Genomic DNA, 21,758 nt, shown 5'->3' with positions numbered 1-21,758 from the left:
CTAGTAAAGGAAGAGAGGGAGAGACCTAGAGAGAGAGAGAAACAGCGATGTTTATATACTCACCCAAGTCTAGGAAACGCCCTGTCATGTTCCTATCTTCGTTACTCACAGTGAGCACGCTCTGGCGATTCCCACAGGAAAGTAACACGTGCAATTTTCTTGTGGCGTCAGAGTGTTTTCCTGATTACTTGGATCACAGAACACACTCCTTTTTTTTGCATCGCATCAAGTTTTGCGTGGCATCAGCGCCTTGGAACTACCGTTTTGAGGGGGACATTCCTGGGGAAATGTTGTCTTGATAAACTGCGGTAGTTTTTCTTCCTGGTGGGGATTTCAGAGACCACGGAGAGGCGGGAGCTTCTGGTGGCTCCTGCACACACACTCGACTTCATGAAAGAGGAACGAAACCCGTCAACGAAGATGTACTACTTCTCTTTCCTCCAGCCTGTTCACTTTGCAGTGAGAACCTCAAGAGCTCTCCGAGGCTTCGTTTTAAGGGATGCATTCTTTTCTGCGAATAGCAGGCTGGCGATTCTCTCCTCTTCGCGGCTCTACAGCCGGACGTAGCTGACGGTGGTGCAGAGCCGAGGGGGCTGGCCGCGTGCTGGGACTTTGCTGCTGCAGGCGTGCTCTGCGGATGAACAGCTTGGTAAGGACGCAGGGTCTCAGGCCCCGCTCGGCCCTCCTGAGTCAGAGCCAGTGTTTGAATTAGGTGTCCCGGGGATTGTGCGCAAACGAGAGAGCTAGATGCGCTGAACCAGGAGGCACCGGGCTAATATAAAGAGACTCGGCCTCAACCCAACTTGCAGGGCAGTGACTTTATTGTGTGAGGTCCCTCACTCTAATCAGAGCATGACACAGGCACTGTATTCAGGAATCGTATGCATTTGCAACACAGGGTCATTTCTTAATAGCTTCTGGGCTATTAGCCTGAGGATGGCAGGAGGTGGAAGCCGGTCAGGGTTATAAACTACCAACCAATGGCTTTAAATTGAATTCTCTTCTAACGTCCTACCCAGAAGCAGTTAAAAGCATGGGTCAGAAGGAGACTTCCTTGTTCTGCCAGTAGCTAGCTGTGTGACTTTGGACAAGTTACTACAACTTTCTGTGCCATAATTTACTCATCGGTCAAGGGAGAATGAGGATAATTCCTGCTTCTTAGACCCAGGGTTGGCCGCAAAATTTGTAAGACCTAGCACTAATTGAAAATGTTGGGCCCCTTGTTCAAAAGTTATTGAGGATTTCAAGATGGCCCCTCTGGGCTCAGGGAGCTAGGCGATATGAGGCTGTCCTTCCTCAAGTTGTTAGCATAATTGCTGTGCCTAGGACATGGTAAGAATTCAGGGAATTCCAGTATTAATAAGGCTTTGAGAAACACACATTACTTATCTTATTTTCTAAAGGAAAGGACTGAGACTCTGGAAAATAACACAACTTGCCCAACAAGGTCAGACAGCCCAGTGGCTGAGCCAAGTCTCACCCTAGGTCTGCTTCCAGTGTGAATGGGGACGAATCCTTGGCAGGTGAGTAGGAAAGAACCTGTCCTTGCCCCGCCAGAGGGGAAGAGTGCCGGGGGTCCAGGAATCCGCCCACTGCCCTTCAGTGTCGAGAGGACGGCAGAGAGTTGCAGATCTTCCCTCTTTGTCAACTGGGGACAATTACTAGGTCAAAGGCAGGACTGAGAGCCTTTGATTCAACGTGGGCTGTTTAGGAGATCCCAGCTGGACTTTAGCTTATGTTGATCAGAAACTGAAGGCTGAGCACCGTTTCTCTGACTCCATCCTAAGTGGAGAACCATGTTCTCTCCCCCCGCCCCACCCATCAGGCGGGAATCTTGCCTTTCTTTGGGCTGCGATGTTTCCCCGGCCTCCAAAAAGTGAAGAATAATCTGAAAAACTCTCTTCAGAAAACTGGCTGATTAGCCTGGTCAAGAAATAATTGCAGGTCCAACCAGAAGCCCTAGAGAAGGCCATTTACGGTAAGCCCACACGCGGGGCATGTCTAGCACAATTGCTTCTCACGTGGCGGGAGTGCACTCAACAAACACACCTCGATCCTTCGCTCTGGTCCCAAAAATGTGATAGGCAATTTCCATATGAGCTCTTTTAATTCTCCTGATAGGACTGAGGGGCAGGCACAACTATTCTCACTTTGCAGATGAGGAAACAGAGGTTAGAGAGTATGGCCACATGCCTTAGTCCCACAGGCTAGAAAGGGGGGAAGTCCAGTTTGCATGTGGATATCTCTGGCCGGACCAAACCATACGATACCGTTCCATACCACACGTAGACTTTTAAGCACTGTGCAGTGAGCTTTTACAATTGGGATGGTTAATTTCATGTGTCATCTTAACTGGACTATGGAGCCCAGTTTGATCAAACGTTGGTCTCGATGTTTCTGGGAGGGTGGATTGAATGCTACAAAACAAGACTTGTTTTTTCTTCTGGAGAGTCCATTTTTCTGCACACTGTTAGTTCTGGAACTATTCTACAGCTGGAGACTGACCAAGGCTGGTTGCTGCTGTGGTAAAGGCTCTTGCTTGTGGGAGGTAGCTAGTGGTCCCTGCCTCCTTCTGTGGCTCCTAACTTCTCTCAAGATCTCTGGTGTGGCAGACTCATAAATAAGTCATCTGGCAAAGGGGAACTGTGGTTTGCAGAGTCCTAGTCCTCACTTTCCCAAGAGGAGAATATAAAAGGGTCTGTTTGGAGCCTAGAAACAATGGCATAAACACAAGGGGATCCAGCCTTCTGATCTCTGGGAGGCACTTTTTCATAGGGGAGGTTAAGAGTTCTGGCCTTAAAATAGCCCAAAGCTGCCAGGGTTCAAATCTTGACTTTTCCAGCTACTTCAAGATCTTTGACTTTGAGTAAGACCTTTAAACTCTCTGCTTCACTTCCCCCCTCTATGTAATGGGAATAATCATGATATCCAGTAGAAGGATACTGTGATCATAACTGTAAGATAAACATCCTCACTTTCTCCATAAAATCTTTGTTCAAGTGTCCTCTTCTCAGTGGGGACTTTCCTGATCACTATTTCAAATCGCACCCCCCCCCCTTTACCCCTGGACTCACCACTCATTATTCCCCTCACATGATTTATCTTTCTCTAACTTCTATCATCTTCAAACTTAACGATGAATGTTTTTGTTTATTGTCTATCTCCCTAATTGGAATACGAGCTCCATGAGAGCTGAACATATTTTTAATGTTTATTTATTTTTCGAGAGGCAGAGCATGAGCAGGGGAGGGGCAGAGACAGAGGGAGACACAGAATCTGAAGCGGGTTCCAGGCTCCGAGCTGTTAGCACAGAGCCCCAGGAGGGGCTCATACTCATGAACTGTGATTTCATGACCTGAACCAAAGTTGAACCCTTAACCAACTGAGCCACATAGGCACTTCAAGAGCTGAACATTTGTTCTGACATGTTGTCTAGTACACAGTTGCTATTCAATAAATATTTATTGCATGAATGAAAAACCTTGTGTAGCAAATAGCATGCGTGAAGATATGTTAGCAATCACTAATAAGATGAAAATGAGTTTATTAGTGTTTTGGCCTTCCATAAACACACTGCCACACCTGGACCAAACTCGGTTCCATATAATGAGATGTTAACCTACTTTGAAAGTCTCTCAAGAGAACTAACTGAACAAATCCCAGGACCTCACTAATAGCTTGAAAATTTTAGTTTTGGGACATGTATTAGGACATCTCTCAAAACTGGCCAGTGGGTTTTTACTCCACGGATGTGACTGAGGTGAAACATCCTTCTTGGCCCACTTCTACTTTCAGTTATGATATAAAAAGAACCAGAACCAGAGCTTCCATGCCTGGAGCATGCCAGAAAGACACTAGGAACATGCTAACAGTTCCAGAGGAAACTTCTCCATTTGCCTTCTCACAACGGTCAGGTAGCAGATTAAAATCTTAGCATTCCAGAGAGAAATTGAAGTAGCTTATTATGTGGTACATTGAAGAAAAATGCTACCAACTGACAGTTCTGCCTACCTTGATGAACAAAACTGATTTTTTATTAGCTTAAAGAGGAAACCAGCCACTTCCCTACCTTGTATCGAGTGTGTGTATTTTTTCTCTTGGTGTGGCCAGTATGGTACATGTAGGCTAGATGGTCAAGGTTAAATACGCCCTGATAGTAGGGAACATATTGGCATTCCCTGGTGCCAACCACCTGGGTTGGCTCTCTAGTGAGGAACTAAGAAAGGGGTGGGTGGCTTGCATGGACAGTGGGTTGGCTCTTGTTTTTCACTCTTGACCTGCATTTGAAGCATCCAGGTAACTATGAGGTCACTGTCAAGTAATGGGAGTTGAAGACAGGCTTTGTCACCTGCGGGCAGGTGGATGCTACTAGTAGTTGGTAGCTCATGCTGATTGAACACCCACTGTATGCCTGGCACCCTGGTCAGTGAGTGATGTCATCCACTTTCACAGCAACTCCCAAAGATCAGTAGGTGCTACATTTATCCTGATTTTGCAGATTAGAACATGCAGGCTCAGAAGAATTAAATGACTTTCCCAAGCTCACACATCTAGTAAGTAGATGTAATGGGATTTGAATCCTGTGATTTTTACCCCCAAACCATACTCTTAGGAGTTTCTAAACAAGCCAGAGTCTGTCTGTCTGTCTGTCTGTCTCTATTTATTTTTTATTTTAGGGACAGAGAGTGTGCACTGGTGACTAGTGGGGGGAGGGGCAGAGGGAGAGAAAGAGAGAGAGAGAGAATCCCAAGCAGGCTCTACACGCAGCGAGGATCCCGACACAGGCCTCAATCCCATGACCCTGGGATCACGACCTGAGCAGAAATCAAGAGTCAGACACTTAGCTGACTGAGCCACCCAGCTGGAGTATTTAGAATCTGTATCTTGCTGATGCTAGCTTTTTTTGGTAAAGTCTTTCAAAAGGAACATTTGAGTCCTGCCTCACATGTACAAACAGAGGAAATGGGTCCTTGGTCCTTCCCTGAGTCACAGCATGAAAGGAGAACAATACCCCTTGAGATGACAGGGTAACTGGTGATCTCTTCCTGAGGGAAGCAACCCATGGGAAAGTTACTTAAATTCTCAGTTCCCCTCTTTTCTCATCAGTGAAACATAATAATAGTACCCAACTCATGGGGATGTTGAAACACCTAAGTGAGATAATACATGTAAATAACTTAGCACAATGCCTAGATTTGGTAAGTCCTTACTAAACTCTTACATGTTACCAGGGAAGTGAGGGGCATCTTCTTTTGCATAAGTTACTTCCCTTTCAGTGAGGCTTCAATCTTTAAGATGTCAAAAACATCTTAGACAACCTCCTACAATCACATTTCCCAAGATGTGTTTGTTCTTTATATTCTGGGGCCAAATGCTCAGCTTGGAACAAATTCTAGGATTCACTGTGTTTTGGAAATACATTTTATTTTATTTTGTTTTATTTTATTTTATTTTATTTTATTTCATTTCATTTCATTTCATTTTTTTATATTAAATATAATTTATTGTCAAATTTGTTTCCATACAACACCCAGTGCTCATCCCAATAGGTGCCCTCCTCAAGGTCCATCACCCACTCTCTTCCTTTTTGAAAATTAGATGCTCTGAGAGTTTTGCAATAAAAACTGTGTTAAACTTGGTTTCACACAGCATCTTCCGAATGCCTTTTTTAAATAAATAACTAAAAAGTATTAAGACTGTATTTTTTAGAGCAGTTTCAGGTTCACGGCAAAATTAAGGAGGCACAGAAATCTCTTATATGCCCCTGGTATCACACATAGCCTCCCCCATAATCAACAGCCCCTGTTAGAGTAGTGCATTTGTTATAGATGATAGATCTACATTAACACATTATAAATACCCTAAGTCCATTAGTTTACCTTTGGGTTCACTCTAGGTGTTGTATATTCTATGGGTGTGGAATAAATGTGTAATGACATGTATCCACCATTATAGTATAATAGCGGAGTATTTTTGCTCTTCTAAAAATCCTCTGTGCTCTACTATTCCTCCCTCTTCCCCACTCCCCTCCCCCACAATCACTGGAAACCAATGATTTTTTTTTTTTACTGTCTCCATAGTTTGCCTTTGTCAGAATGTCATATAGTGGAAATCATACAGTCTGTAGGGTGTTCAAATTGGCTTCTTTCCCTTAATAACTTATTTATTTTTAGTGCTGAATAACATTCCACTGTCTGGATGTACCAGAATTTATCCATTTGCCTACTGAAGGACATCCTGGTTCTTCCACATTTTGGTCATTATGACATCTGAGCGCAGGTTTTTGTGTGGACCTAAGTTTTCAACCCCTTTGGGTAAATACCAAGAAGTGTCATTGCTGGTTTGTCTCATAAGAGTATGTTTCATTTTATAAGAAAATACCAAACTCTCTTCCAAACTGACTCTTCCATCTTGCATTTCCAACAGCAATGAATGATATTTCCTGTTGTTCCACATCCTCACCAGCATTTGGTATTGTCACTGTTTGGGATTTTGGCTATATCTCATTGTTGTTTTAATTTTCACTTCCCTGATGACATATGATGTGAATCATTTTTTCATATGCTTATTTGCCATCTGTGTATCTTTTTTAATGGGGTGTCTAAGGTCTTTGTTCCATTTTCAGTTGGGTTGTTTGTTTTCTCATTTTGAGTTTATGAGTTCTTGGTATATTTTGGATAATGGTCCTTTATCAGATGTGTCTTTTCCAAGTATTTTCTCCCACTCTGCGGCTTGTCTTCTCATCCTTTCGATATTGTCTTTCCCAGAGCAGAATTTTTCAATTATAATGAGGTTCAGCTTACGATGATTTCTTTCATGGATTATGCATTTGGTGTTGTATCTACAAAGGTCTCACCACACCCAATGTCATCTAGATTTTCTTCTATGTTGCCTTCTAGGAGTTTTAGAGTTTTGTGTTTTACATTTAGGTCTATGATCCATCTTGAGTTAATTTTTGTGAAAGGTGTAAGATCTGTGGTTAAATTTATTTTTTACATGTGGTTGTCTTGATATTCTAGCACCATTGTTGAAAATCCGATCTCGGTTTCACTGTATTGAATTTACTCTTTCGTCAAAAATCCATAGACTATATTTAGAGGGTCTATTTCTGGGCTTTCAAGTTTGTCCTATTGATCTATTATCATGCTGTCTGGATTACTATAGTTTTATATTAACTCCTCAAGTTCTGTGGTATTAGTCCTCCAACTTTGTTCTTCTGCTTCAATACTGTATCAGCTATTCTGAAGCTTTTCCTTCTCCATATAACTTAAATTTTTTTAACAATTTTATTTATTTTTGAGAGACAGACACAGAGCATGAGTGGGGGAGGGGCAGAGAGAGAGGGAGACACACAATCTGAAGCAGGCTCCAGGCTCCGAGCTGTCAGCACAGAGCCCGACGCGGGGCTCGAACCCACAAACTGTGAGATCATGACCTGAGCTGATGTTGGACACTCAATCTACTGAGCCACCCAGGTGCCCCCCCTTCTCCATATAATGTAGAATCAGTTTATTGATACCCACAAAATAACTTGCTGGAATTATAATTTCCAAATGCTTTTGAACATAGTAGTTATGAACACTCTTTGGAATACCCTTTGGAAATGGCATTGTATATAATTTTCTCACTCTTTGTGCATCTTATGTAATTTTCCAATTCTTTGTCTATGACTGTCTTCTGTTAATTTTCAAGTTTCTTGCTCATACTGTATATGACTCTTAATATCCACCATAGCACTGGACACATAATAAGTACTTAGCAAAACAAACATTGCTCAACCAATTCACTGGGTTCTGTATTCTATTTCACAGAAAGAGCCCTCAGCCCAGCCTTGTGTGAAATGAGCTCACCTTCAGGCAAGCAATGTGATGTTATGAAGGCAACAGTGGATCAAAAATCTCTGTGGGTTACTTTCCTTGTATAACTTGGTGTCTCAAGTTAAAGAGCACCTGCATTATTTTCTACATTCTTTGTAATAATGAATTAGGGGCATTAAAGTTGGTGACGTTTCATGATATAAATATGGCAAAATAGAAGGGAGAGGATATAAACGTGTTGAAATAAAAGAAGACTAACCATATGAGAAAAACAAAGGCTGTTTATTCAGAGCCTGCTATAGAATGGGAATCAGCCCATTGAGTTTGGCAGAGTCAAAAGCAGGCAAAGTGAAAAGCTTTAGTGTAGAAAACAGAGAAGGCTTCAGGTATGTCCTGATTGGAGGGTGTTGGTTGGCATGGGGAAACTGTAGAGGGGTAACTAGAAGTGGAATATCCTATGTGATTGGTTGGGGTACATATTTGACTTTTTCTGGTTGATCCTAAATTGGAAACAGGTGCAAAGATTAGTTAATCTGTGAGTTATTAAATACTGGCCATTTGGGGTTGATTGTTAATAGTTTGGCTTCCTAGAGTATACTAGAGATAGTAGTCTGACTTCCTATAAGTGTGACTTACAGCAGGCTGCCCTCCTGGGCTGGTCACTGTAGATAAGAATTTAGTTTCCTGGGCTAGTCATGGCAGGTTTGGGGTCAGAGTTCTGTTTTTATGTATGGTCTGGCTATTGTCTGTTTATATATTTAGTCTTTTATCCTCATTAAATACTTGTGTAAAATTCTCAATTCAACTGAACTCAAAAGTTTTCCAAGTCAAGAGAGTATGCCCAGAATTATGATTTGTGTTTTTAATAAAGATAACAATAGATGGAACTATAGATATTTCCAGATTTATTTTCTGGTGGTTCATAAGTATTAGAAATCATTTGTGAGATGATAGCATTTTCTTTTCTTGTTTGTTTATTTTTTAAAAGTTTATTTTGAGAGAGAGAGAGAGAGAGAGAAAGAGAATCCTAAGCAGGCTCCAAAATGTCAGCTCAGAGCCCAATGCAGGACTTGATCTAATGAGCTGTGACATCATGACCTGAGCTGAAATCAAGAGTCGGACACTTGGGGCACCTGGGTGGCTCAGTTGGTTCAGCATCTGACTTTAGCTCAGATCATGATCTCACAGTTGGTGAGTTTGAGCCCTGAGTCGGGCTCTGTGCTGACAGCTCAGAGCCTGGAGTCTGCTTTGGATTCTGTGTCTCCCTGTGTCTTTGCCCTTCTCCCACTCACACTCTATTTCTCTCACGCTCAAAAATAAATAAACATTTAAAAAAATCTTAAAAAAAAAAAAGAAGAGTTGGACACATAACTGACTGAGCCACCCATGTGCCCCAGCATTTTCTGGAAAAGGCATCGTTTAAACACTTATGAGTTGTGAGTTTCCAAATATATAAAGAACATTTTGATGTCTGTGGTCTCAGAATTCTTTAGCACTCTCTATCACTCCTGTGGGAACTGGAGGCATGGTCACAGAGATTTAATTCCTTGTGCTGATTTTTCTCAGGATATCAGTTAAGATTGGATGAGGCTTGGTATAACATTTCTCAGAAATTTGGGAATAATTCTCAGGATCTCTGCTTGTTTTATTTTATTATTTTTTAATAAGAAAATAAAGAACTTCCTATCCAGGGGTCCACACACTCTAGCTTGTGCTGAGAAGGCTTTATACAGCTTGAGCTAAGAAGCTTTTTTATTTTTTCCCCCATTTTTAAGTGGTCATTAAAAAAACAAAAACAAACAAACAAACAAACAAAAACAAAGAAGAGTATGTGATAGGGACTGTCAGTGATTTGCAAGGTCTCAAATATTTACTCTCCGGGGGTACCTAGGTGGCTCAGTCAGTTAAGCTTTGGAGTCTTGATTTTGGTTCAGGGTATGATCTCAGGGTTCGTGAGTTCGAGCCCTGCATTGGTCTCTGGGCTGACAGCTTCAAGCCTGATTGGGATTCTCTCTTTCTTCCTCTCTCTCTGTTCCTTTCCCAGTATTGCATGCTCTCTCTCTCTCTCTCTCTCAAAATAAATAAAGACACTTGAAAAAACATTTAAAATATTTACTCTTTGGTCTTTTAGAGAAAATATTTGCCAACTCCTATCTTGGTTGATTAATAGAGAGCCTTCGTTGGAGTTTTGAAGTAGGACCCTCTTCATTTTCAGTGCAGTGAGTGTGGTGAGGTTGGGGGTACTAATGGACATGTCCATACAGTGGCTGAAGAGGAAACACCAGTCTTACTTGTCAGGCTGGACAAGGACGGAGCAATCGGAGGTATTCTCAGAGGATCTGACATCAGCTGGCTCTCAGGAACTGTTGACTGTGTCTTATGTTTTAAACCATGTACCTCCTCCCATGTGACTGCTGCCTGGGCTGGCCCTGCAGCTTTTTCAGGTCTAGCCCTTGCCATGGCTGGAGAGGAGTCAGGATTTTTAAGGTTTCAAGGGAACCTCATCCCAGAGCCCACTGCTTCTGAATAAAACTTACAACCTGCTTTCCCTTACCTTTTCCATTTCTGCTTGGTTCAGGGCACAGAAAAAAAAAAGCTGAATTGCCTTTCAGAGAAAATGATACAGTGCAGTCATCAGACATGTGGGGACCATGTATAATAACATCCTCAAAAATGCTTCCAGCATTACAGTAAGTGAACAGGCTGGGCACAAATGTGGATAAACAGCATAGTCTTACCTGTTTAAAATAAACAACAAACAACCAAATATGCATCAAAACAAGGCGTCAGGAAGGAAATACTCCAAAGTTCATGGTGATTGCCACAAGGAATGGGATTTCTATGTTACATTTTATTTTCTACGTTTTTCTATACTTGCAAATTTTCCCACCAAAAACATTGCTGGTTTTAAAATCAGATTTATAAAAAAAAATAGTTTGCCCCAACACTACTTTGGTGTATCCCAGTCAGAAGAAAACATACACATTTATTCTCAAATGTCTTCCTGGGAGGAGATGAAAAGTGGATCCATAAATATGTAATTTGAATCAAATTGTCATAGTTACAAAAAACTGGCAGAAAATGGCAAAAAAAAAAGATATTAGGGATCCTTGAATTATCCTGGTAACCACTTCCATTCTCATTTTACTTTATAGGCAAAGGCCTTTTTCCTTGCTTTAAATATTTTAATGTCGGAGCTACTGAGAATTATAGTTGGCCTAATCCTTAATATATTTAATTTTCCAAACATGGAACTTCAAGTAGGAATAAAAGCCCTGAATGTATTTGAAACTCGCTGATGCCTTCCTTTTTTACATAGGACAAATCCATTGCTTCTCGTATTTATTTTTATTGCATCTATAAATTGATTTGGAACAATAAAACCCAGAAGCCTGAAAATCAGGAAGGAAAGGAGACTTGGTCACAAGTTGTTGATAAGTCTTTGAAATACATATTTATTTTGAGCCACAAGAGTGCTGTGCAACAGCGTCCTTTTCTCCTTAATGATGGAGAGCAGTGGCTTCTCCAGTAGGCGGCCAATGAGTTGGCAATATGGCAGCCCTGCACCTTCTCAGGGCATTGCCACCACTTTGTGTCCACAGTTGTTTTTTGTTGTAGTTTACCCCTCTTTCCTACTTGGGTCGTGTCTAGAAGTGGGAACAATCAAGACATACCATTCTCCATTTACTATCCTCAGTCTTATCTTTGGCTTCTCTCCACCACAGATGCTATACCCCTGACCTTTACTCATCCACTCACTGGCCTATTGTACTCATTAGATTGTAAGCTTTTGGAGTGCAGGTACCATGCCTTATTCTTCTTTGTATTCTGAGCAGACACCACGGAGCCTAGAATGTAGGTGCTGATATCTTTTCTTAAATGAATGAGTAGAGTGAAACCAAACCAAGTAATAAGAGCACTTACTCCGTTTCAAGCACGGTTTTAAATGCTTTGCCTATATTAATTCATGTAGCCCTCATAAAATATAATCTGATAGTTCTATTCTTATTCTACTTACATGTAAATGAGATGGAAATACAGTCGTGATTATAGACCTTCTTTCTTTAGAGCAGAGGCTGTTGAAAGCTGTATCTCTCCCAGTACCTCCCTTCTAGATACACTGATGAGAATGGAGGAAATGATCCTGTGGAATGACCCTCACCTCAGCCCTGGATGAGAGAGGATTTGGGCACAGTCATGAGTCTAAATGGAGATCTGTGTGCTCACCTTACCTAAACTACTCCTCATTTTTCAGCCTGTTAGTGTCTAAGGATGCCTGGTATCCATCCTGAGCCTTGTCAGTCAAACCAGGCTGGCCCCCCATATACCTTGTGAGCAGACCCATGAAAACAGGCTGCTGGAGTTTGGGCTGTCTTTGGGCATTTGTCTCGAATGCTATGGCTTCTCCATCCCAATCTGTCTCCCTCCTCTCTTCTAACCTCTAGCTGGCTGCCCTCTGGCCCTCTTGCTTTTGTTTTCAGCCCCAACAGTGGGCCCTTGGCTTCCCAGGCTGAACCTCACTGCGTGCAGCCAGCACTCGCCCACCCTGGGCTCTTCTGTTCCCGGCAGCTTCTGGCAAATGTCCTGCCTGACCAAATTCCAACTTGAGTCCCAACCCCCAGAGCTGGCCTGGTCCCTAAGGCAGGGATGGAATTCCCCCAGAGCTTTCCACATGACTAAACAGATAAATTGTGTGATGGGTTATCCGTGTCTAGTTCCAGAGCGGGAATGGGAGAGGGGGCTCTAAAGCTTTCATGAGCAGATATGGGCTCATCACCCCATCCTAACCTGTAAGTGCTCTTGATGTTTCCCCCAAATTCTCGTTCTTCCTGTCCCAGGGCCTTTGTGCACCCCACTGCCGCTTTCCAGAAGACTTCTCATCCCCACCTCACCCCCCAACTCTACTCTGACTCATCGTTGGGCTTTCGTTTTAATGTCCCTTCCTTTGGGGAGCCTTCACTGCTTACCTCGCTCCACTCCTGTCCTGGATCGCATAGGTGCTTTTCTTTTTTCTCCTTTGTCATCTACGGCATCTCCATCTCCATCATCATCGTCATCATCATCATAGCTCATGTTCACGGGGCTTCACCTAGGCACTCCTTGAAGAATTTTACAAGAGCTAACTCAGTTGATCTTCCTCCACAACCTTGACGCAGACACCATTTTGATCTCTGTTTTACGGATGAGGACTCTGCCTCAGAGAAGTTAAATAACTTGTCTGTGGCCATACGGGTAAGTAGGTGAGGTCAGGTTTTGAACCCATGTTGTCGGGCTCCGGAGACACTTGGTGCAGTGACTGTCAACTGCCTCTCGTGTGTGGCATTTGTCATACCACCTGGCGCTCCACCATCGCCCCTCTGTTTTGTTCACAGTTGCATCCTAGCATGTAGTGCGAATCCTGATAAAAATTAAGCTCGATAAATACTTTTTTGGTGGCATGAATGCCTGAATTCTGGTTTATAGATATTTTATGTCTCACAAATTCAAATGAAACAGTCCTGATTCTTGATTTGGTGCCATCAGTAGACAAGGCCAGCCACGCAAGTGGTGTGGCGTCTTTGGATTCCTTAATGGCTTCTGTATTAATCAATCTCATTCAGTAGGAACAATGTGAGCTCAAGGGAAATTGTTGTCTGTCCCAGCCCCCCACGTTTTCCATAGCAGGAGACCGGGGCCAGAGTGTTTAAGTGACTCGTCCACGGTCACACATGAAGCCAGCGGCAAACAGGATGCCAGGTCTCCTGGTTTCCAGTCCTGTGTCCTTTCTCTGTGCCTGGTCAAACAGAAATTACTGTCACATGAGGGTGTACAGTTAAAACAAACATCAAGGCTGCAACCAATTTGATTATGACTCCAAACAGCGTGAAGGGGCATGTGGCTCCAGGGCTCCTGGGGACTATGACCGGCTCAGAGTAAACACAGGACTTCTGATAGGGAGGCATGCTTGGCCCAGAAAGGACCCAGACTCTGCAAAGTTCTAAGAGTGTTCTAAGAGTTTATTTCGTAGCCTTTTTTTTTTCTGTGTGACCTTGGGTACATTGCTTTGCTTCTCTGGTCTCTAGTCTCCTTGGTAGTTCGACAGGGTATATGGACTGAATGTTTGTGCACCTCCACCCCCACCCAAATTCACATGTTGAAGCCTTGATCCAGAATGTGATGATACTTGCAGGTGGGCTTTTGAGAGGTGATTGGGTTTAGGTGAGGTCTTGAGGGTGGAGCCCCTCCCTGTGGGAGGACATAGGGAGAGGGTCGGAAGCAAGCTCTCAGCAGAAACCGACTGCCTGCACCTTGATCTTGGACTTCCAGCCTGCAGAGCTGTGAGAAATAAATGTCTGTTACTTAAGCACCAGTGTTTATGGTATTTTGGTACAGCAGCCCAAGCTGATTCAGACAGACTTTTATGAGCTTGACCTTGAGGGCTCCTTCTGGCTCAGCAATTCTCATGTTCCTTCTCTAGTTCTCCCCTGTTAGTGCTGTGCCCATTCCTGCCACTCTGCTGTCCCCCAAACCATTCCTCCTCACTGGGTATGTTTTCTCCAACCCCTTGCCATTAATCAGAGTCTTTTGCTAACCTAGAGACTGAACATAAGTCTCAGCCCACGGGTGTGGAGGAAAAGCAAATGCCTTTGGGTCAAGTACAGATACTTCTCTTCATTTCTTTGTGCCTTGAGCAGTTGCTTGTTTAACTTCTCTATGCGTCTATCTGCAAAGTGGGGTTGTTATCACTCTCACGTGGAATTAAACATGGAAAATTCCCAGGAAGATTGAGGATCAGAAGCATTTTTCTTTTCCTTTTTTCTTTTTAATGTTTTACTTATTTTTAAGACAGAGAGAGACAGAGCATGAGTGGAGATGGGGCAGAGAGAGAGGGAGACACAGAATCTGAAGCAGGCTTCAGGCTCTGAGCTGTCAGCACAGAGCCTGATGCGGGCTTCGAAGTCACAAACTGTGAGATCATGACCTGAGCCGAAGTCGGACGCTCAACTGACTGAGCCACCCGGGCGCCCTAGAATTTTTCTATTAAAGGCAAAATGGTAAATAATTCGGGCTTATAGTGTATATACAGTCTCTCACCTTTGCCATTGTAGGGCAACAATAGCCATGCACGATATGTAAATAAATGGGTATGGCTGTGTTCCAATAAAACTTTATTTATAAAAATAAGTGACAGACTGGATTTGCACCCCACTCCCACCTGCGGCACTGCACTTTGTGGTCCCTTGTAATAGATTATGATTCTCACTACTTTTTTATTTAAACAAACTTCAGGCTGTTCTGTTCTGCCTCTTTCTGTGAGGACCCCCCTTCCCTCCCTGCCTCACCCTTCCTTTCCTAGGTAGTGGGTATTCTGAAGTCACTGTTTTCCTTGGCTTCTCTTCACCCAGAGCTCCAAACACAAGTCCTAGTAGATATGCTGTAAGTGTTTGTTGCAATGAAATGACAAAGAGCCCCCCATCATTCCAGGCCAGGAGTCCAGTGTCTGAGGGCCCCCAGTGCAGTGGCGTGGGCCTGGCGCCATTGGAGAAGAAAGCCTTTCTGAGGTTTGAGGGGGGGCCTGCAGACTGGGCGGGGCGCTGCTTTATAAAGAGGTGCTGTGCTTTGACATTAGTGAAAAGCCCCAGCTGGCACACTGGGGAGCTGGCCAGCGGCGGGAGCTGGCGTGTGGGTCTGCTGCACAGGCTTCCTGGCCCGCCAGCGCGCCTCGGGCTCTGCCCATAGGGGGGCCGTTGTTCCTTGTCCATTGTGTGGCGGGCAGGGGGTTTGGGGCTACGGGCAGGGTTGGGAGCAGCCCCTCATCTCACGGAGCTCAGCTCAGTGAAAACAGAAAGATAAAGAGCCAGAAGAGGAGGAAGAAAGAGTCCACCGTGCTAATGTGCCAGCTCGGAAATTGAAGTGACCCACCCGGCGAGGTGAGCGTTCTCGGAGCGAGGATGACATTTGCTGCGAGTTGCTCTGGGCTTGGAATGGGAAATGGGCTTTTAGATGTTGGTAATTGGAATGCACAGAAATTCAGGAACCCATCTGGCAGTTATTCTGCTAATCTCAGGATCCTGGCCAGGGGCCAGGCAGGAACAAAATCGTGTTCTCTTCTCTTAATCCCCAATGCGGTTCCCACTGGACTCGGCAGGCTCCCAGCCCTGGAGATTTCTCAGGGCTCTTCTTCCGGGCTCAACTGCTAAAAGAAACCCCTAGAAATGCCATTACATGATCTCAGAGCCTCAGACATGGCTAGACACCAGGAGGGGCCAGGAATGTGTGTGGAGGGATGGGAGACCCAGGTTCTCAGAATCATCTGGGCTTGAGTTGAATCATGACTCTATGCAGGCAAGGTAAAGGACTATGTCCCCCTTTGGTTGAGAAATGATCTCTCATTTCTCCAGCTTCCAGGATTCGCTTTTGAAATCTGTCACTCACAGACTCTGTTATACGAGCACACTACTTAATGTTCTGTGCCTCAGTGTCTTTATGTGGAAAGGGAACAATATTGTGCCTCTTCAAGGTGTTATGAGCATCCAATGAGCAAATGAGTACACACACACACACACGCACACACACATACACACTAGAAGAGGACTTGCCCGTAGTGCACATTTGTATGGGTTTATGATTTTGGTCGTTATTTCCTTACACAAAAACGGGGATAATGGCACCCACTTTCAGTTTCGTTGTAAGGATGTGATGAAATCATGAATGTCAAACCCTCTTACCTGGGCCTGGTGCATTGTAGGTCTTCAGTGAATTCTGGTAATTTTGTGGGTCCCTTCATGACAGATTTGTGTGGCCATGAGGCTAATTGTCAAGAGTCCTGACAATTAGCCCTCTCTGGCTAATTGTCCCTCTCTGGCCTTAGATGTCCTTCCTCTAAGAACAGGACATCAGCGTGGGTTCATTCTTTCTGCTTGGATGTTTTGACTTCCCAGAAGGTCAGGGAAACTTACCATGGATGACTGTCTTGTAGAGATTTGCCTTTTGCACTAGCTTGACTTTAAATAGTTGGGGTCCCAGGCCAGATATTGCAGTGTGTGAACACTAGTGAAACACGGTGAGGCAGGGGCCCCTGTACAACCCACCAACCTTTCTTCCAAAGAAGGAGAATCAGGCTTCCTCAACCTTTAGTGGCCCCAAACTCACCATCATCATTACCATTGTCATCATAGAGATAGTCGACATTTATTAAATACTTTACACATGTTAATTCATGTGACCCTCACAGGCACCCCATGAAGTGGATTATTATCCCCATGTTGCAGATGAGGAAACCAGACACAGAGAAAATAACTTGGTGGGGGGTGCGGGGTGATCACACAACCTGCTCAGTGGAATGGGCTTTGATAACAATGGTTAGAATTCCAAGGTTACCTCTTCGCCATAGGCCCTCCCTGGCAGGCCAGTAAATCATCTGGCTACAGGCTGTAGGACATGCAGTGAAGAAGTGGGGCGGTCCAGGGGGTAGGCACCCTGGATTCGTCTGGGATCCATCTCACACCTACTGGAGGCCAAGGATAGACGGTACATTTTCCTGGGTCACAGCGGCCCCAGCCTGGTTGGAGCTTGGTGAGTCAAGTAAGAGCACTGTCTGCAGGAGGCCCGGAGAGGGGGAAGAGGAACTTAGTGCTTAAAAGGCGCACCCAATCGTTGCCAGTCTCCTTTCTGACATTCTCATGTAGGTCATGATATGTGTTGGTCAGGGTATAGGATGGTACTTGAGTATGAAGAGACCTGTTGTTTCCAGGTAGATACCTTGAGGCACCTTGAGTTCAAGAAGACATTGGACAGAGAATCAGAGACCCCATAGAGCTTTCACATTGCTTAGCTCTGTGTTCTAAGAAAAACTACATTTTAACATGACATGAGCCTTTGGAGGCTTTGGCTACTCATCCCTGTTGGATAGGTCCAAGGTTAACCTCTCTGGGCTCTCTGGAGAAGACAAGCAGAAGCATGTTCATGTGATGTCCAGAGAATACCCAGAACGTGGTCCCCTGCTTATATGTGTCCTCTAGACCCCTTAGAAGCACAATCATGTCTTCAGGTGTCCCTGAGCACCTAACTTTTTGCTCAATACAGAGTTCCCATTTTACAGGTGAGGAAGCTGAGGCCCAGTCATTAGTCAATTGGTCATGAGCACACAGGCTGTGGCACAGCTGAGATTTGAACCCTGGTATTTCTGGTCTCAAATTTCTGCTCCTTCCTCCTGGCTTATAGTGGAAAGTCTCTACCCCCTGGTTTAATGCACAAGGCGTTTCATGTCTTGGCCTGTCACTCCTGCTCACTCATGCCACTCTGCAGCCACAAGAGGTTCTTGCTGTTCTGATGGTCTCTGTCCCTTATGCATTCCTGCCTTGCCTGGGCTGTGTGGCTGCCAGGATTTCCCTTCACAATTTTCTACTCATCTGTTGGCACTCAGCTCATGTGTCACTGTCACAGGGAAGGTTTTAAATTATTTTTCATGGACTAGTGAACAGCTTCTAGTCTGTTCTTCCTGGATCCATTCACGCTGATCCAATCTTTTCTTCACATTTCTGCCCCAAAGAACTTTCTAGAATATCCATCTGATCCTACAGCAACCTGGCTCATCACCCTTTACCAGCTCCCTTTTGGTCTTAAGATGCCTTGCATAAAAGGCTAGTCCTGGCCCTTGCCTGCCCCTCTCTTGAATCCCACCCCACCAGCCCCTCCTACCACCCCCCCATGCTAACCTTTCAATTCTCTAGCAGCAACTCTCTCTCTCTCTCTCTCACCTCCTTCCTTTCTGTCTCAGCCAGCTCAGGTACTGCAACAAAATGTCACAGACCAGGTGGCTTAAACAACAGAGATTGATCTTCTTTTAGTTCTGGAGGCTGGAAGTCTAAGATCAGGGTATCAGCATGGTTGGATGCTGGTGAGAGCCCTCTTCCTGGCTGTCAGATGGCCACCTTCTGACTGTGTCCTCACATGGTAGCAAGAGAAAGAGAGCTCTGGTCTCTTCCTCTTCCTATGCAGATCACGGAGGCCCCATACTCATGACCTCATCCAATTCTAATTACATCCCAAAGGTCCACCTGCAAATACCACCACGTTGGGGGTTAGGGCTTCAATATATGCATTTGGGGAGGATATAAACATGCCATCTGTAGCACTTTCTCACATGCATCTCCTTCTTTAAAACAAATTTTAATGTTTTTATTTATTTTTGAAGGAGAGAGAGAGAGCCTGAGCGGGGGAGGAGCAGAGAGAGAGGGAGACGCAGAATCCGAAGCAGGCTGCAGGCTGCAAGCTGTCAGCACAGAGCCCAACGCGGAGCTCAAACTCATGAACTGTGAGATCATGACCTGAGCCGAAGTCGGATGCTCAACCAACTGAGCCACCCAGGAGCCACTCACATGCATTTCCTTCTTTCTGGAATCCTTTCTACCTCTATCTGCACTGACAAACGTCTCCTCATTCTTGTAGTCTCAGTTTAACCATCTCTTCCCCAGGGAGACCTCCGTGTCTTGTAAACCCCTGTATGTGCTCCTACAGCTCTCACAGTGAAACTCTCCACTCTCTACCACCGCTAAATCTTAATGTGTCTCTTCTCTGGAAGATGGCGAGCTTCACTGGGCAGGTAGCCAGGCCGCTATGTGCAGAGCTCTGGGTACATAGCAGCTGCTCAATGAATACTGTTAGATGGATGAATGAATGAGTGCATTGGCTTGCCAAGATCATGTTGAGAATTAAATCGGGAAGCTTGGGATTCTAAATTTGCCATTGCAAACCACTTCTCTGTTTCTGGACCCTGCCGGCTAGTCCATTTCCTATCCCAGACCATTTACCCTGGTTACTCCCAACTGTCCACAACATTAAAAACCATATGATTGTACACCTGAAACTAATAGAACGCTATGCTTATTGTGCTTGAATACAAAATATGAAATGGTGCTCCTCTTGTTTGTGCCTTTCCAATATCTCTAGGCTCTTACACTCTTTATGTTTTGTCTGCTAGCCAAGTCATGCATTTTGGCTCCTTTCATTTTTCTCTCTTAAATAAATCTCTTCATACTCACTTTGGACCCTCTCCAATTTTCATAGTTTTTGTTCTTTTCCCTCCTCCCATTTCCTTGTTGCTTAGAAAAATGCGCTTACATTGAAAAGCACTGGCTTTAAAATATAGTTTGTTTGAAGTCCATGTACAATTTTTGAGCCTGGTGTTTATGACAGAGGGATGCAAGGCATGGTCCCGGTCTTCAGGGAGTATGTGCTCTCGCATCTCTGAACTCTGCATGCCTCTGGGCTGTAGGCAAAAGGTGTTGGGGGCATTTCTTGGACATCAAGCAAATGAGAGCAGCTAGTCTCCAGCCCAGTGTGTTTGGGTGGTATCTCCTAGAATCATCCTGCGCTCTTCTATTCTTTCTGCACACTCAGAACTGCAACTCTGCAGCCCTCAGGGAATATTCAGGAGAGTCTGAGTTCCCTGGCCACAGACTTGTCACAGAGAAGACCAGACTTTGGCCTTGAGTCAGAAGACCTGGTTTAGGGTTTAGGTGGAAAGGCATTCAATTGAGTTCGGCAGTCCTGGATCGGGATCTTGGTCATGCTTACCTGTTTATCCTTGGGTAAGATTTATCAAGCTCCCATTTACTCACCTGTAAAATGGGGATAATGATAACTACCTCATAGCATCGTTATACGGATAAGGTAATGTGATTAGGTGAAAAGTCTCTGGCACGTGGCAGGCACTCAGCAAATGCTCCCAAACCAGTGTAGTGGCATTTTAGCTATGGCCTGTCTTTTGTGGCTGCATTGTGACTTTGTTAGTGGACATGCATGTGAGCTGTCTTGTAAAGTCTGAATTATACCATGGCCTCTGTGATATTTGGACAGGTTAAGTCATTGGCTCTAAGATTCAAAACTAGTATGGGTACGGCCATAAACGAGGTGTATTGACAAGAGTTTTATATTTAACTACGTGGGAAAGATGCATCCAGATGTATAATAACCACTTCAGAAAATGCTTTGGTCATACTGGTCAGGATACAAACAAACAGAAAAGTGCCATTTCCAGTGATACATCAGGTCTTCCTTCCACCTACACATTTAACCATTCGGCTAGGCTAAATGGAGCTCCTACGATGTGCCAAACATGGGGCAAGGGAACCATAGATATAATTCCTGCCATGTATGTGTGTGTGTGTGTGTGTGCGCATGTGTATGCGTGTGTGCTCTTAGTGTGTAGCCAGTACAGGTTGGCATAGACTGTGATGGAAATTAACAGAGGAGTTACAGCAGGGGGTAGAGAGAGGGGCAGCTGATGCCATTTAGGGGGTCAGGAAGGTTCTCTGTAGAAGATGATCTGATAGACAATTTCCTATTTATGGTGATGCTGGACCAGAGTAGGTTCTGGTCAAGATGCTGGAGAGTTTCCTAGAGATTAGTTTTGCCATGTATTAACCTTTCCATTGCTGCTTCCAGGGGCCTTAGGGGATGAGACAGGAAAGCTCCACAGAGGCTTTCTGTATTTTATCATCCAGTCTTGCCACTTGCCTATTATTTCACCTGTTTATGAAGTTTAGGACAAAGTTACCAGGTTTACAAAAATCCTAAATTCATCACCAGGATCTGAATCCAACTTTATTTTTCCCTCTCTTGCTTTTTAAAAATGGTGTTTTAAGGTTTTCTTTTCCATCAAATGTACAGATATTTTTTTACAGTTTCTTGTTAAACAGAATCCCCAAAATAGTTTTGAGCATTTCAGTCACTGTGTCATTTGCATTAGTGGGTGTGTTGGTTGTCTTCTTTCCCTCCATCACAGAATCCTGCCCAATACATGGTAAACCCCTCATCTTGTCTTTTTACCCTCATTGTCCATTATTTCAAGGCTCTGTGTATTTTATTCTTATTTTCTGTGTTTATCATGAGTAATGCAGGAAGTGCCTGATGCCTTCTACCAATCTCCATGAAGATTTCTGGGCAGGAAGGAGACTG

The 21,758-nt window shown here is 44.2% G+C and overlaps 1 long non-coding RNA gene across 1 annotated transcript in view; it reads left to right on the top strand.

Annotated features, from left to right (window-relative positions):
• The first annotated feature begins 215 nt into the window (after positions 1 to 215).
• LOC124520687 (uncharacterized) overlaps positions 216 to 21,758 on the top strand; it is a 62,976-nt gene continuing 41,433 nt past the window's right edge. The window contains exon 1 of the long non-coding RNA XR_006964364.1: positions 216 to 649. This is a non-coding gene — a long non-coding RNA (uncharacterized LOC124520687). The remainder of the gene's footprint in view (positions 650 to 21,758) is intronic.

This window comes from Lynx rufus, unplaced genomic scaffold (genome assembly GCF_022079265.1).
Source record: "Lynx rufus isolate CCGP_SWC_20201006 ecotype Redwood Valley unplaced genomic scaffold, mLynRuf1.p SCAF_3, whole genome shotgun sequence".
Lineage (NCBI taxonomy): Eukaryota > Metazoa > Chordata > Mammalia > Carnivora > Felidae > Lynx > Lynx rufus.
This window is presented reverse-complemented; position numbering and strand designations above follow the sequence as displayed.